This window comes from Pinus tabuliformis, chromosome 8 (genome assembly GCF_031772625.1).
Source record: "Pinus tabuliformis cultivar Carrire ecotype Pingquan chromosome 8, CPIR1, whole genome shotgun sequence".
Taxonomy (NCBI): domain Eukaryota; kingdom Viridiplantae; phylum Streptophyta; class Pinopsida; order Pinales; family Pinaceae; genus Pinus; species Pinus tabuliformis.
In genome coordinates, this window is record NC_142294.1 from 1,002,528,186 (window position 1) to 1,002,536,260 (window position 8,075).

Below are 8,075 nucleotides of genomic sequence, written 5' to 3' on the forward strand. Positions count from 1 at the left end.
TGTGTCGCGCCAGTGCCCAGGTTTGTCGTGCCGATGAAAACTTGAAATTTTGCTGTAAATTTCCCTCTTTCTCCTCACAATGCGATTTTCTCCCTTGCTCTCTCTCTCACTTGTACACAATGAAATCTTCCAACACCAATGATAACTTTATATCCACCTTGACTTTAATTTTTCATTTAGAAACCCACTTTCCTAAAGTTTCTTTCACTTTGCTTTAAAAACTCTAATTTTTGCAGTTTGGCTCTTTTTTTATCATTTGATGAACTGATGTTTTGATGTTTTTTGTTTCTTACAGTGGCTGGAATGCTGGAGATGGAAAGGTGACCAAGGGCTATAGCTGAAGCTTTATTACATATGAAAAAATTAAAATTACATAGAATTTGTACATGAAATAGAGAAACTCTGTTTTCACCTCAAAACAGAGTTTTGAGGTAAAAACCCTTTATGAAGCAAATCATCAGTGAAATTTGTGATTTTGTGAACTTATTAGACATCCTCATGTGCCTATTGACCTCTTATTGAGTTTTTGAAGACCATGGTGGCAAACCCTAGACCTAATGAGACCTAAAAACCCTAAAATGACATTTTCAAATGGAATGAAATAAAAATGAAAACAAATGATCTGTACATGTGAAAAGAGGCCAGCAAATGATAGGCATGAGGGAAATTGGCAAAGAACCACTACCATCAGTTGATCCATGACCTAATTAAATGCAACTAATCAAATGAGACACCTAATATGAATGCAAAAAGATAAATTTGATCACTGATGGAGGGATGAAGATACTGACACTAACATTGGCTCCAATGGGGATGGTAGCTCCTAGGAGGTGCCAAGAACCATAAATCTCTAGAAAGCAGACCAGTGCCTTTCCCATTGGGAAAAATGGAGTCAATAACTTTAGAAAACTAAAACCAATATCCTGACTCAAAACTGAACTGACTAAAACAAAAAATGACTCAAGACTTACTTAACTAAAACCAGTACTTACAAAGCTTTTAAATGGTAGCATACCATCGAGATTTGAGGGCTTCAAATCATGATTAAAACCACCTGCCTACTGATGAAATATGTACAATCATGTGAAGTGGGCCTTCCAATGTAACCAATCCAGCAGATGGCTACATACTGAAATTCTGCTCTCACTTTCGCCGAGCAAGTAGAATGATGTACATGTAGGCCACTCACAATAACAATTGAAACCAAGGCTTATGCTAAAAAACTAGGAAACATTCATCTTCTCTAGTGCTTGCAAAAGAATACCGAAAGGATCTTGAAAATCTTGAAGCACTAGGTTGTCTTGAGATCCAACAGCAAAAATACAAGTACTCACTTTATTCTGATCTGAAAGAACAACTGGTTGTTGAGTGATAGGAAGGCATAGAGAAGTATAAGCTTCTGTTATTTGAGTGTTAGTTGTAAATTCCTTGAGCATGAGAAATTCTGGCATATTGTCTCTCTCAAGCTCATATTCCTCAATTTCATGGTCTAGGTCATTCTTAAACAGAAAAAAATCTTCAAGATTATCAAACATGATAGTATTATCATCTTCATGAAAAAAAATATTATCTTTTCGTTGATCTAAAAATCTAATTTCAAGAGTGTCATCATTTTCAAAAGAGGAAGAAGTTTCACCAACACCTTCTTGACCATGTGCACACTGCAAACCTGCATTAGTTTGGGCTGTAACCTAACCTTTCAGGAGTTGATCTATCTCATCTTCATACAGAGGAGATAATAATTTTTGTTTTCGTTTGCTCAAACAATGATTCTCTTCTTGAGATAACATTTCAAAACATGAAAAACCTGAATGACAGTCCTCATTTCCCTAATCTTCTGAAATTTGAAAACATTGTTGATCATCTTCATATGACATGGCAATAAAATTATCATTTACCACTCAGTTATCGAAAGAAGATTTTTCACTTACTTGAACAAAGATCTCATCTTGTTTTTCATAAAAGGACTGGACTACTTCCTCGTGAAGACTTTGTTCTAATGAAATGAGAACACTTGGATCAATAACTTTGTCTTCTTCTTTCCAGACAATCTCAACAATAGATCTCTCCTTCATGGGATTTAGAACAAGGTACTCTTCATCATCACAATCTAAAATTGAAACTTGATTTCCCTGCATACTGTCCTCTTCTATGAGCAGATTTGAAATAAGACTTTGTCTTTCATCATTTTCCATTGTACTGAGATCTTGGTCTTGCTACAAATTTTCTTGAGCATCTTGATAAGTATCCACTAAGCTCTCTTTATGCTGCTAAAATGGATTTTCATACAGGGCTTCCATGATTTCATCGTCCATGAAATCATAATATTCATAAATTTTCTCAATGTTTTCAATAAAACTATAAACATGTTTGCAACAGTTCTGAACTAAATTTAAGGATGGATAAGATTCTTTATACCTTTCAAAGAATGTGGTATGAAAATACTTCAAAAAATAAATACTAGTAGGCAGCAAACTTTCATACCAAGATCAGGCTTCACCTTCCAGAGTGGCCATGAATATCTTCATCAAGTAGTATTCAAGAAAATCAACCTTCAACTTGTGAACATGCATGTGAAATCTAACCAGATGTAAAGCAATATCATTCCTATCATCATCTTTAAACATAGGAAAATTCCTTTGCCAATCTACCTTCGGAAATCTGGAAAATTTGGAATGTGATGTCAGCTCATGGGAGCATACCTTCGATCCAACGAATTCATTTTGATAACAATGAATTCACCAAGAAATTCTTTAGGCTACTGATTCTTGAAGAGTACAGTCACCATAAAAAATCTGAACCTTGGGATTCTTTGACACTGGAGTCGCCAGGTAAATGATTTCAGCCTTCCGGTGTCTGATTATTTTTCACCATCATCAATCAGATCTAAACTTGATAGATTTTGTTGAGGAACATAAAAATATGTTTCCCCAGTATAGTCACCACTATGTTATGGCCTAAATCTACCTCATTCTAGGAAAGGCAGGTCTAGGGTGACATCAAACCACGCATAACTTGGTAGCTAGCCCTACTAGGTCGGGAGAGGGCTCTCTCCTTATCAATCTCAGGAAATATGGAAAATAATGTAAGAGATAACTGATATAAAGGCTAATTTTAGGCTAGGTATAAGCTCAGAGAAGTTTGATTGAGTTTAAAGTTGGTTTGTTGGATCAAATGAGGAAGGCAATTTTGGGTCCGAGGAATGAGTTCAGATTTATAGAGGTTTCTGTGGGGCGAGGTAGGAAAGTGTTTTAGTACTTCGAATTAGGTGTAATGGTGAGTCTAAATACTGGTGAGGAGTTGGAGAGGGCATGCAAGTGTCATGATTCCTCTTCAAACAGTAGAAAACATGTAAAATTAAATAAACCCTAAGGCAAAGCACTAAAGCATCAATGAATTCCACCTTTACACTTGATCCATTTGTTTATGCAGAGAAAAAGAGAGATAATGGCACACATAAACATGTGATAAACTAAATCACAAAGGATAAAACGATGCTAATTCACCTTGCCACAAGAATCCCACAAAATGCTACAAAACCCTAGTCTATTTCCTTGCCAAACTACAAAAGTGATGTACAATAGTGTTCAAAGCATCTACAAGAGTCCAACCTTTACAAATGACTGAAAGAACACATGATATAGACATCCAAACCACCTGTGCTATCCATCAAGGGTCGAATCCGTGATAAAAGGGGTGGTTTCAACCATATCTAAACTAGGAACACAAAAGTAGGCAGTGGAACAGCTTGCATCTAAAACTTAGGAAACTAATTTATTACAACTCAAAACCACCTACAACTGATGTATCTACCTCCTTAAGTCAATTTTCTTCATTTTTACATCATAGTACATCAATTTACATCATATTACATCATGAATTTGACCATGAGAGAGAAAAGTCAAACTGGAAGAAAACCAGGTGAAACTCTGAGCAAACAGGAAAAATTGGCACTTTTTCATCCTGTGCATAGCACCATTTTTTCTGTGTGTAGCACTTTTTCCAAGCCATTTTTGGAAGGCTTCCCGAAGTCCAAATTAGCTTCATGATATATCACTGGAAATCTTGGTGAGTCTACTTTTTGGGAAAACTTAAATTTTTTGATTTGGAGTTCATTTGCCCCTCCAAAAATGCAATCTCACAAGACTGCTTCCTGTGTGGCCAAAAAGTGGCAAAAAGGGCATTTTTAGGGTGTTTTTAGCCCTTTTGGAGGTCCAAAACTTGTCAAAAATTCACAGCCATTTTTGAGCAAGCATAAATTTTCATGATGAATCCAAAAATGCAAAGTTTTCTACAAATGGAGATCCCCATCAAAAGCGTAGCGCCGGTGGCGCTATGCACCTGCTGGAAAGACCTGTTTTTTGCCTGAAAAATTCAAAAATGTAAAAAATTTCACAAAAATTCTTGAAATTTGGCATGACTGATTTGTGTTAGGTGTTATGCTGATTCAATGAAGCTTCAGCCAAGATCTTGAGCTTATCTTTCTCTTTCTTGCTCCTCAAAGCTCTCTCTAACTTGGCTTTTAGGCTTCTTATCCTTGTCTTACAAATTTTGTTCCGGGCCAAATAGTGATAAGCCATATGGCACAACATTTTCTTCTCCATTTTAGCTTTCTCAAGTAGCTTCTCCAAGTGCATATTCACCTTCTCCAACAAATATTCCCGGTCATTGTCTTTTTGTTCAATGGATGTCAACTTGCCCTTTGCCCTCTTGGACTTTTACCGGTTTTCTTTGATGATCTGTAGCTCCAGGAGTTCTTGTTTGTCAGTAAGCTGCTTGTTTTCTTGCTTAAGGAAGTTGATAATCCACTTAGCCCTCTCAAGGTCAAGTGATAAGGCATGGATGTCAGCTTCTTTCTCTTTGATGACCTCCTTGAGTCTTGAGATTTGGAAGCCCAAATCAATGTCCTCTTCCTGAATCAAAACAAAATCTCTCTCTTGACCTTTAGAAGGCCCTTCATCATGCAAAGGTTGCTTTCCTTTATCCTATACCTGTACTTCTGAAGAAGAAGGCAAAGCTCCTTTCACCCCAGGTGAAGATATCATTTTCTTTTGGTCTGGTGAAGGAAATGAGACCCGTTCCAGCCCTAGTGGAGGTAATACTCGTTTGGCAGCTGCAAATAGTCTCCTTGTGCCTTTTTCATAAGTGACAAACACTGGCACACTTGTTGTTTTAGTCTCATGACCCTCTGGCTGATTTGAAGGCCCTCCTCCCTCTTGAAATACTGATCGGGTCACCTGAGGGCTTTTGAAAACCTCATGTGAAATGAAGGTATCCCATGAAAATTCAGCAAGATTAGTTGATGCAAAACAACAATCTTATTCAATGAAAAATGGTAAATGCTACTAAACTACTGAGGAAGAGGTTTCCTTTGCACATATGTAGCCATCTTCTCAATATTTTTGCATATGAAATAGGGGAGGTTCACCATCCTCACTCTAGTGAAGTGCATCAGCAATCTAACATGGTAAGTATACAAACGAGAAAACCTCCCTTCATAGGTGAAATACTTGATAATAAGTTTCATAAGTGGAGCATAAGTGTCTTGTAGGTATCTGAAACGAAAGACCCTACTGATTTTCCTTTGATAACTAGCCTTGATGTAAGGCTCATAATGCTCTCTGCCCACATGTTGCCCCTTATTCCACTGTTCTCCCACATTAGGAATGCCTGTTGCTACTACAATAGTTTCAGGTGTCAAAGTGAAAGAAACACCAGCTAGGTTCACTTGACCATTATGAAGATGAAGAACAAATAACCTAGCAAGATCATGGTGATATTTCACCCTCTCCACCATCTCACAAAACTGGTAACAAGATTGATGTTTAAAACATGTTACTGCAAGAGGGAAAGCTAGTAACTCTATGAGAGTGGTGGGCTCCTCCCGGATGTGTTTTCCTCCTTTATGTGGTTTTCTTGGTGCATGAGCCTCTTGGGAAGAATCGCCTCTTGGGAAGAATCACTGATAGTTTCATCATCCCTCTCATATGTTGAATCTGTTTCCATACTTGCAAATGTGGAGTGAAGAATGATGAGTATGAAGAGATTTTCTCGAGTATAGGGTGACTGCTATTTTTCTTTTGGGGATAAAAGGATTGACTGATAGTAGGACTGTGAATGAGGATTTTGATGATAATAATAGGGTTTTATGGAATGATAGGGTTTGGGAAATGGGAATTAGGGTTTTGAGAATGGTAGGAATTATGTATAGGGCTTAAGGTTTGGTGATAGGGAGTAAGGTGAGTGTCAATGGGAGAGGGAAAGAGGAAGGGATTTAGGGAAACTTAGCGCAGGGGGATAGGATGTGGGAAAATAGTCACAAGGGAGTTAAACAGCAAAAACAATAAAAACCCTAAACAATTTGGCAAGACAACTTTGAGAGCAGCTAGGGTTTCATTTTTCAACATTCAAACCACCATCATAGATGAAACAATCCATTGCTAGGGAAAATGAGAGGCTTTACTTACTCTTTGAGAGGTTCTTTGCAAATTTGGAGGCTTGAGAAATTAATACATTGTGTTTTGGAGCTCATTGAACAGATGCGTCGCACCAACACTCAGGTGCATAGCGCACTTTCTGTGCGTAGCACCCATTCAATTCCCTTTGTAAATCCTACGCCCGGTGCGTAGCGCTAGGTAGGTGCGTCGCGCTAGTGCCCAAGTGCGTCGTGCTAGGGAAAACTTGAAATTTTGCTTCAAATTTCCCTCTTTCTCCTCACAATGTGATTTTCTCCCTTCCTCTCTCTCACTTGTACAAAATGAAATCTTCCAACACCAATGATAACTTTATATCCACCTTGAATTTAATTATTCATTTAGAAACCCAGTTTCCTAAAGTTTCTTTCACTTTGCTTTAAAAACTCTGTTTTTTGCAGTTTGGCTCTTTTTTTATCATTTGATGAACTGATGCTTTGATGTTTTTTGTTTCTTACAGTGGCTGGAATGCTGGAGTTGGCAAGGTGACCAAGGGCTGTAGCTGAAGCTTTATTACATATGAAAAAATTAAAATTACATAGTATTTGTACATGAAATAGAAAAACTTTGTTTTCACCTCAAAACTCTATTTTGAGGTAAAAACCATTTATGAAGCAAATCATCAGTGAAATTTGTGATTTTATGAACTTATTAGACATCTTCATGTGCCTGCTAACCTCTTATTGAGTTTTTGAAGACCATGGTGGCAAGCCCTAGACCTAGTGAGACCTAAAAACCCTAAAATGACTTTTTCAAATGGAATGAAATAAAAATGACAACAACTGATCTGTACATGTGAAAATAGGCCAGCAGATGATAGGCATGAGGGAAATTGACAAAGAACCACTACCATCAATTGATCCATGACCTAATGGAATGCAGCTGATCAGATGAGACACCTAATATGCATGCAAAAAGAGAAATTTTATCATTGATGGAGGGATGAAGATACTGACACTAACAGGTATCAAGGCATAACATGTGGAACCAAAGACCCTGAGATGCTTTACCCAAGGAATGTGCCCATACCACATTTCATAAGGAGCCTTGTTTCTAATAGCATTATATGGACATATATTCTTTACATATACAGCACATAGAACTGCATCAGCCCAAAACATCAATTTTACATTTTTTAAAAACATCATGGAGCGCACCATATTTAAGATTGCCCTATTCATTCTTTCAGCTACTCCGTGCTGTTGGGGATTATAAGGCACAGTTGTTTGATGTTTGATCCCATGTTGGCAAAGATAGTTTTCAAATTCATTTGAAGTGTATTGTTTTCCATTATCAGTGCAAATAGAGCTAATATGAGATTGTGCATCATTTTCAATCCATGTCTGAAAGTTCTTGAATGTTTGAAAAACATCAGATTTGTTCTTCAATAAATAAACCCAACACATTCTGGTGTAGTCATCAATAAATGTCATCATATATTTATTTCCATTTGTAGAAGGAACTAGCATTGGACCACATAAATCTGAATGAATGAGTTCAATTTTTCTATGTGCTATGGAATGTGAATCATGAAAAGACTGTTTGCTATGCTTTCCTAGAATGCAAGCATCACATTGCTTAAGTTTCCTAGGAATTGTAGGC